Here is a 7,247-nt window from a genome sequence, read left to right on the forward strand (position 1 = left end):
GGTGGCATCCCTTGGCTCTGTGAAGAGCTGCATGTAATTCATGGCTCTGTGAAATCACCTGCCTAGCTGCTGTTGACTGAATTATTATGTGGTGATCCAGAAATCTCCAGCTGTGTTTCCCAGACGTGGCTGGTAAGAGATGTTGCTTCCTATGCTTTTTGTGCTCCAGCCTTGCTCCATTGTCTTTGGATAGTGAGGGTGAAGGAATATTCACCACACAGTTCCCCTCCTGAAAGGCTGCAGGAGGGAGCTGGAGGTGTTTGTCCCCGGTGGTAGGGGGGCAGGGTGTGTTTCTCTGGCCTGGTGGCCTGCTGCTGGCACCTGACACTGCATCTGGGGGCTGTGTTCAAACCACCCCGTGGCCTTGCTCCTTACCCGTGCACAGAGGAGCTTTCTCGAAGTAAATGCAGTGTGTAACAGGCAAGGCTCTGCCATGAGGGCAGGACGGGCAGCCCCTGTGGCACAAGGACAGGGAACTGACCTCACCTGTTCAGATCCCACAGCCTGGTGTGGCTCTCTCCCAGGGACCTCATGGCCCAGAGCAGAATGTGCATTTTGTGCACAGAGATTATACACGACATGGTGCGGTGTGTGATGGAAAGAGCATTTTTCTAAAATATTTGATAAAGAGAGCCTGTGCTGCAGAGGTTGGAAGCTGGGCAAAGGAGGGACTGGTTCATTGGAAAATGCCCATTTTGCATTTCCAGAAGGTGTAAAGAACTGTGGGTAAAGTTTCCTGTGACCAAGCTGCACTTATGCTAATGTTTTCTTGCAGCTTCAGAGACAATTTTTCTCAGAGAAGGCAACTGGAGTATTTTCTGGTACAGGCAGCTTAAATTCACCCTGAATTAGTGGAAAGCACTTAGTATGGTTGCATAAAAGATTAATGGATTAGGGCAAATATGGGTAATAACACTGAGGAACATCGGGTGTAGGACACATGCTCTAACAGCAAGATGTGAGTCAGTGAGCAATGACAGTAATAAAAAAAGCCAAGAGTGTGGTAATTTGATTCTTCGGCTTTTTTTTGTTGGGAGAAAAAGCTTGCCCTTTCTTATCTGAAACAAAGATCTTTTGCAAATATGCCCTTAAGACTGAAACCTTGACTGGCAGTGGCCTGCCTGCTTCTTCTGTGAGGTATTTGTGGCAGAGGGGAGGTGCTCAGAGTTATGACAGATATTTTATGCCACTTGGTTGCTGTAGGAGGCCCTCCTGCCTTGGCTCCATTTAGTGTTCCACATGGTGTTTGCCAGCAGGAGACATTTGGATGCATATTCCAAGCATGCCTGGCAAAAGGTGTCTGAAATTACAAGGACATAGAAGGGCCAGAGGGTGCCAAGGAACACTGCCAGCATAGGTAGCACAAGTGTCAGCTGAGCAGAAGAGTGCTGGAGACTTGGCCTTCCACAACTGGGGAAGAGGTGCAGTGGCATGGGCCCCCAAGGCTGCTCCCACTTTTTGGGGTTAGTCAGAGGGCCTCAGAGGACACATGAGAATGTTAATTTTCTCTCTGGGATAGATGCTGTATTGATCAAAAACACCTACAACTGCAGCTCCTTGGGGTTTCAGAAAAATCAGTCTGCAGTGTTTGTGTCTGTCTCATCTAAAGTATCTTCGATTCAGGTATTACTCTTGCAATAAGTTGGTCTTTGGGGGTTTCCCCCCATTTTGCACTCTTTGCTCATGGTAAGGAGAGCATGAATTTAGTTTTGTTCTGTTCTTAAGTGTACCAGAGATGTTGAGCTTATCTAACAGAAACAAGCCAGGTGTGTGCTACAATGTGTAAATGCCACCAGAAGCACTTTGTCCTTGTCCTAGAACAGAGAAAGAAAAAACAGTTTACAGGGTGCTGTAATGCTACTGACTCCAGGTCACCTGGTGGTATTTTGAATCATGATGAAGCTGTAGTTTCTCTGTCATTCTTCTTTTCTCTCTCTGCTTCTTATTTACGCCACAGCTTCATCAAAAGTGAGAGAAAATTAATCAGAGCAGGCTAGGGATAGTTCTCCTGACACTTTAGACACTGCATTTGCACCCTCACTTGTTCAGTGATAAAGCCAGCTTAAGGATTTCCCAAATTGCATTTCATGCCCTGTGTTGGCTCTGGCTAAGATGGAGCTAGCTTTTTCCACAGTGGCCCATATGGTGCTGTGTTTGATTTGTGACCAAAACAGCGCTGGCAGCACACCAGTGTTTTAGCTGTCACCAAACTGTGTTGCACAGCATCAAGGCTGCCTCTGTTTCTCACCCTGCCCTCCCCCACGAGCAAACAGGCTGGGGCTGTGCAAGAGGGTGAGAGGGGAAGCAGCCAGGACAGTTGACCCAGCTGATAAAAGGGACACACTGGATCCACAGCATCACACTCAGCAATAAAACCAGGAAGTTTCTTCCAAAGTAGCTGTTGCTTGGAGACTGGCTGGGCATCAGTCTGTTAGTGGGAGGTGGTGAGTGGTTGCCTTTGCATCACTTATTTTTGTTCTTTTTATTCACTACTAGACTTTTATGTCAAGCCATAAGTGTTTTTCCCATGGTTTCACCCTGCTGATTTTCTCCCTTATCCTGCAGGAAGAAGTGAGTGAGCAAGTGGCAGTGGGGGCTTCTCTGCTGCCTAGGATCAACCCACCACACTACACTTTCCCAGCTCACTCTCCAGTATCAGCAGCTTCTTTCAGAACACAGTTGATCCTGTAATTAGTGAGCATTTTGTCCCAGGGAGGGGTGAAGTCCATGAGAGAGGGAGATGGTGCAGAGCTCTTTCGGCATCACGTCAAGAAAGGTCCAACAAAAAATGGCTTAATAAAATAGCCATTTTAATAAGATGGAATAAAGAGAGGAATCTGGATCTTTAATAGACCTTATATCCCTTCTGATGCTGAGCACCATGCTTTGGCTCAGCAATGAATGGAGCCTGCATGGTATTTTCCCATGGCACACTGTGCAGATCCTATCTGTGGAGACATCCCTCTATTACATATTTTCTTAAGAGAAAGCAGCTCTGCTCCTGAAGGTTGTTGAGGTGAGAACTTCTGGCTGCGTTGTTGGACATGGGCAAGGATGTGCAGGTGGATGGGGAGCTGCCTATGGGCATCTCTGCTGCAGCCAACTGCTGAGGTGACCTTGAGGCCATGGGACACACCAAAGACATCCCAAGAGCAGGTGGGGAAGAAATGATTGTAGCCAGCTGGACCAGTTTGACAGAAGGGTAGGCTGTGGGTTAAGCAGTCCTGGTTCAGCTTCTTACCTGTGTAGCTTATTACTCCAGTAAGAAGTTGAACCAGGACTGCTGTTTGGTTATTTCCCCACTCTGAACTTCGCCCATTGTTTACAAAGCTGTAATGGCTGTAATGAAGAAGGGTTCATGTATCTTTGCCAGCTGTCAGGCTGATTCCTGCTCTGGCATGTTTGCTTTAGTGTTTTTTCTCCCCTTGTCTGTGGAGATGGTAGCAGTCCAAGTACAGAGAGGAGTCTAATCATCAGCCTGCATGGTCCTGGTTCCTGTTCCTCAGTGCAAAGCATGTGACTACTGCCCAGGGATGGGCTTGTAGGCTTGGGCATGTTTGTCAGAACTCCTCCTTGAAAGTGCAGAGGGTGTTCCACTCATGCTGATATTCACTGTTCTGTTTGCAAAGCCGGGCACAGAAGGAGAAAGGAAAAGTGGTGAAGATGTGCAATAAAACTGCATCTCCTATTAACGCTAGCTTGATTCTCTCCATCAGCTGCCAAAACAGGGGCTCACCAGTGCTAGAAGGGGCCCAGAGGTAACTTCTGGCTCCAGATGCAGTGGGGAAGAGGACAGCTGATTTAGTGATAATACATTATTGTAGGAATGGCCAATTTCAAGACACTTAAGACCCACTTACTTGTTTCATGAACAGTACAGTGAATATTTCTTTTTAATCTCCCCATGGCTGTAGTTGTAGAATGAGATTTACAATGTGATAATTGAAGGGAATTTGGTTACCATAGGGATTCACTTTATCCTTATGACGATATTTATTGTGCAATGTGTTCAAGGAGTGACTTAGAGCTTATCTGCAGTTTGGCCTATGTCTTGCAGGGACTTGCTAGGCATGCTTCTGTGCAACAGCATTTCTCTAATGTAGAATATAAAATAATTTTAATACTTACCTTTCAAAATCACTCGACAGAACAGCAGTTGGGAGACTTGCAGCAATCTGCTATTTTTGCTACTGCAGTAACTACAAGTGAAGCACCAACAGCTGTCCTCCTCCTTCTCCTCCTCTTCCTCCTCCTTCTGTAAAAAACTGTAGAGGTAGCTAAGGCTTGTCATGAAACTGGTCCATTGGGTGGTTCATTCTTGTGTCCTATTGGTCCCAGTGTCATCCTGACAGGAATATGGCCATATGGAGTCACCTGTAGAAATGGGGCTCTGCTTACTTTTATAAGTCAGTGGACCTATTTGCAAAAACTAAACCTTATATAATAATTTTTACTACCTGTATCAACGTTAAAAGCCCTTTGAAAACATCCCATGTCTGTTCACCATTTTCATCTTGCTTAAACCATATCCAAAGATACTACAGGAACATTTCTTATCAGATTTCTTAATCTAAAATAAATAAAAGTTCTCATTATGTCTGGAGGTTTGAGGACTACCTTGTGACCAAAATGTTAACTGCTAGAAGCTAGTTCATAACTAGGTGACTAGAGCTGTTCACATAATCAATTTCAATTCTCCTACAGCAGATGTCCTAAAAAGATTAATTTAGTCTTCAAGGATCTGGTGTGAAACTTTGCTTCTCTTTTCTGAATGGGTAATGTAGTTCTAGCAACTAAAGGTTTGTGGTTTTTTTTAAATGGGGGAGTTTTGCCAGTCTGTGTGGAAAAATAAATGCACCTGTTCTTTTTCTCCTCCCTTGAAATAGAGGATTGCTGTCTAGCAGTGAAGCAGTAGTGTTTCTAGGGTAGGCTCCGCTTTTACACCAAGGGAATGGTCCTTCTGAGCTCCCTCTCAGTTACTGTCTCCCAGTTACTTTATCTCCCAGATAAAGAAATCTACTTTGATATGAAGCCTCACAAGGCTCGTTCTTATGTGACTGCACTCAGACCTGCAGGTTGCGGAACTTTTCCTTGATGATGCAAGACTTTCTTCAATCACCTGTTATCACCCCAGGTTTAGATAAATTTCCTCCACGACACTCCTACTGGAGTCTTTCTGGGTCTGCTGTGGTTAGATGTTCATGTGCCGGGCAGGGCGCTATGCTGGAAGCAGCAAGCACCTCATGATGGTACCACTACCAAAAAACCTGCCCCTGGCTTTTTAGAATATCCTGAGACCTGAAGGGTCCCTCCCTGACACTGGCACAAGATTTTGGGCAGCTGCTCAGCCCAAGGAGTTCAGCCAATCTGTCATTCCTCCTTCTACCCAGTGTCTGGTGTCACTGGTCAGTTTAGCTTACATCCATGGATTAACTCCTGAACAACTAGGACGTTTTTCAGTGACCAAAACTGGACTGTGTTCACACAGAAACGTGCTATAATTCAGAGTTTTTACCTGTACAGTTTCAAGTAAGGGAGAACAACCTAAGTTAAGGCAGTTGTCTGTTTCCAGTTGATTACTTTAGAATCTTAATATTGTGTACAATTTGTTATTGCATAGACTTAAGAGCATCCTGGAATAATTCAGGAAGCTAACCTGGAGATCTGGTGCCAGCCTGGGCTGTTTCTTCTATGCAGGTAACTATTACTTCAAAATACCTATTTTCTCAAGATCACTTCTCCATGATTTCTCAAAATACTTGTATTTACATGAACAAAAATTGGCTTCCTAATCTGGGCTACTCTTATTTGCAGCTTGAGGTTTGTTTAGACTGTTGTGCTTAAGGAAAAATAATGTGCTAAGGGCTCCAAGGAAAGTATGGAAAGAAGTTGGCATAACTGCCTGATGATAACAATGCACAAATGATATATGAAATATGAGCCATTAAATAATAAAATATGTTTTAAACAATGCAGTTTATACATAATTGGATTGTTCTACTCTCTCTGAATGAGTCAGATGCAATGAAATCAGGAACTTCAGAATTGTCATCCAAAAATCAGAATTCAAAACATCCGCAATGTATTTTTAACTTTGGCAGTCAAACTATCAGGTCTGTGTAATGGAACAGAGCTTTGTTCAAGTAGCAGAGCTGCTACTTCCTTGTAGGAAAGGTAAGTCTCAACATTATCACTGGTCACCTGATCTACATAGGAGGCTGTTTTGGATGTTGATAACGATGGTACTCCAAGAGTGTCTTTGACAAATACATTCTGCAGTAATGTGCAGGTTCCTGTGCTGCAAGAACTTGCCCAGTGGAAGAAATGGTTGCAGTTGAGCAAGGTGCTGCTACACAGGAAGCAAACAAAAGGCTTCTGAAGCCCTGAAACAGGTATTTCTGTTTTTAATTCAGCTCCTTTTCCCCTTTAAGACTCACAAAAAACATTTGCAGTTGCTGCTATAGAACACAAAATAATACATCACTCAGATGCAGGAAAACCCATCTCATTTCCTACCTGTCAGATGAGCAGCAGGGGAACTTAGAAGGTAGAAGGAAGCATGTCTGGGGTAGTATTATGGGGAGCCCAAGGAACAGCTTTGAGGACAGCTGTGCAGCCACTTGGATGCATGGTGGATGATCCATCCTTTTCAGTGTGGCTGAATGAGGTGGATGCAGTGTCCATGCTGTCATTCTACACACATCTGTGTGCAGCACTTGTCCTCTGCTGGCCCTGTGTGAGTAGCAGTACAGACTCCCTGGTTACTTTGGGTCTCCCCTGCTTTGGGTAGAAGATGCACAGTTTTCCTCCCCAGCCACTGCAGTTCTGAGAGCCACAGAAATCAGAGAATCACAGAATCACAGAATGGTTTGGGTTGGAAGGGACCTTAAAGGCCATCTAGTTCCAACCTCCCTGCCATGGACACCTTCCAGTAGACCAGGTTGCCTGAAGTCCCATCCCCCCCCTGCCATGGACCCCTTCCAGTAGACCAGGTTGCCTGAAGTCCCATCCAACCTGGCCTTGAACACTTCCAGAGATGGGACATCCACAGCTTCTCTGGGCAACCTGTTCCAGGGCCTCACCATCCTCACAGTAAATAATTTCTTCCTAATACCTAATCCAAATCTACTCCCTTTCAATTTGAAACCATTCCCCCTTGTCCATGAGGTGTGACGGAATTTTCCGTAACTCCTGAGGAGCAGGACCCGGGGCGGCAGCTCAGTGCGGCCTGCGGGGGAAGGCGCCCA

Source organism: Corvus brachyrhynchos, unplaced genomic scaffold (assembly GCF_000691975.1).
Source record: "Corvus brachyrhynchos isolate BGI_N302 unplaced genomic scaffold, ASM69197v1 scaffold146, whole genome shotgun sequence".
NCBI lineage: Eukaryota > Metazoa > Chordata > Aves > Passeriformes > Corvidae > Corvus > Corvus brachyrhynchos.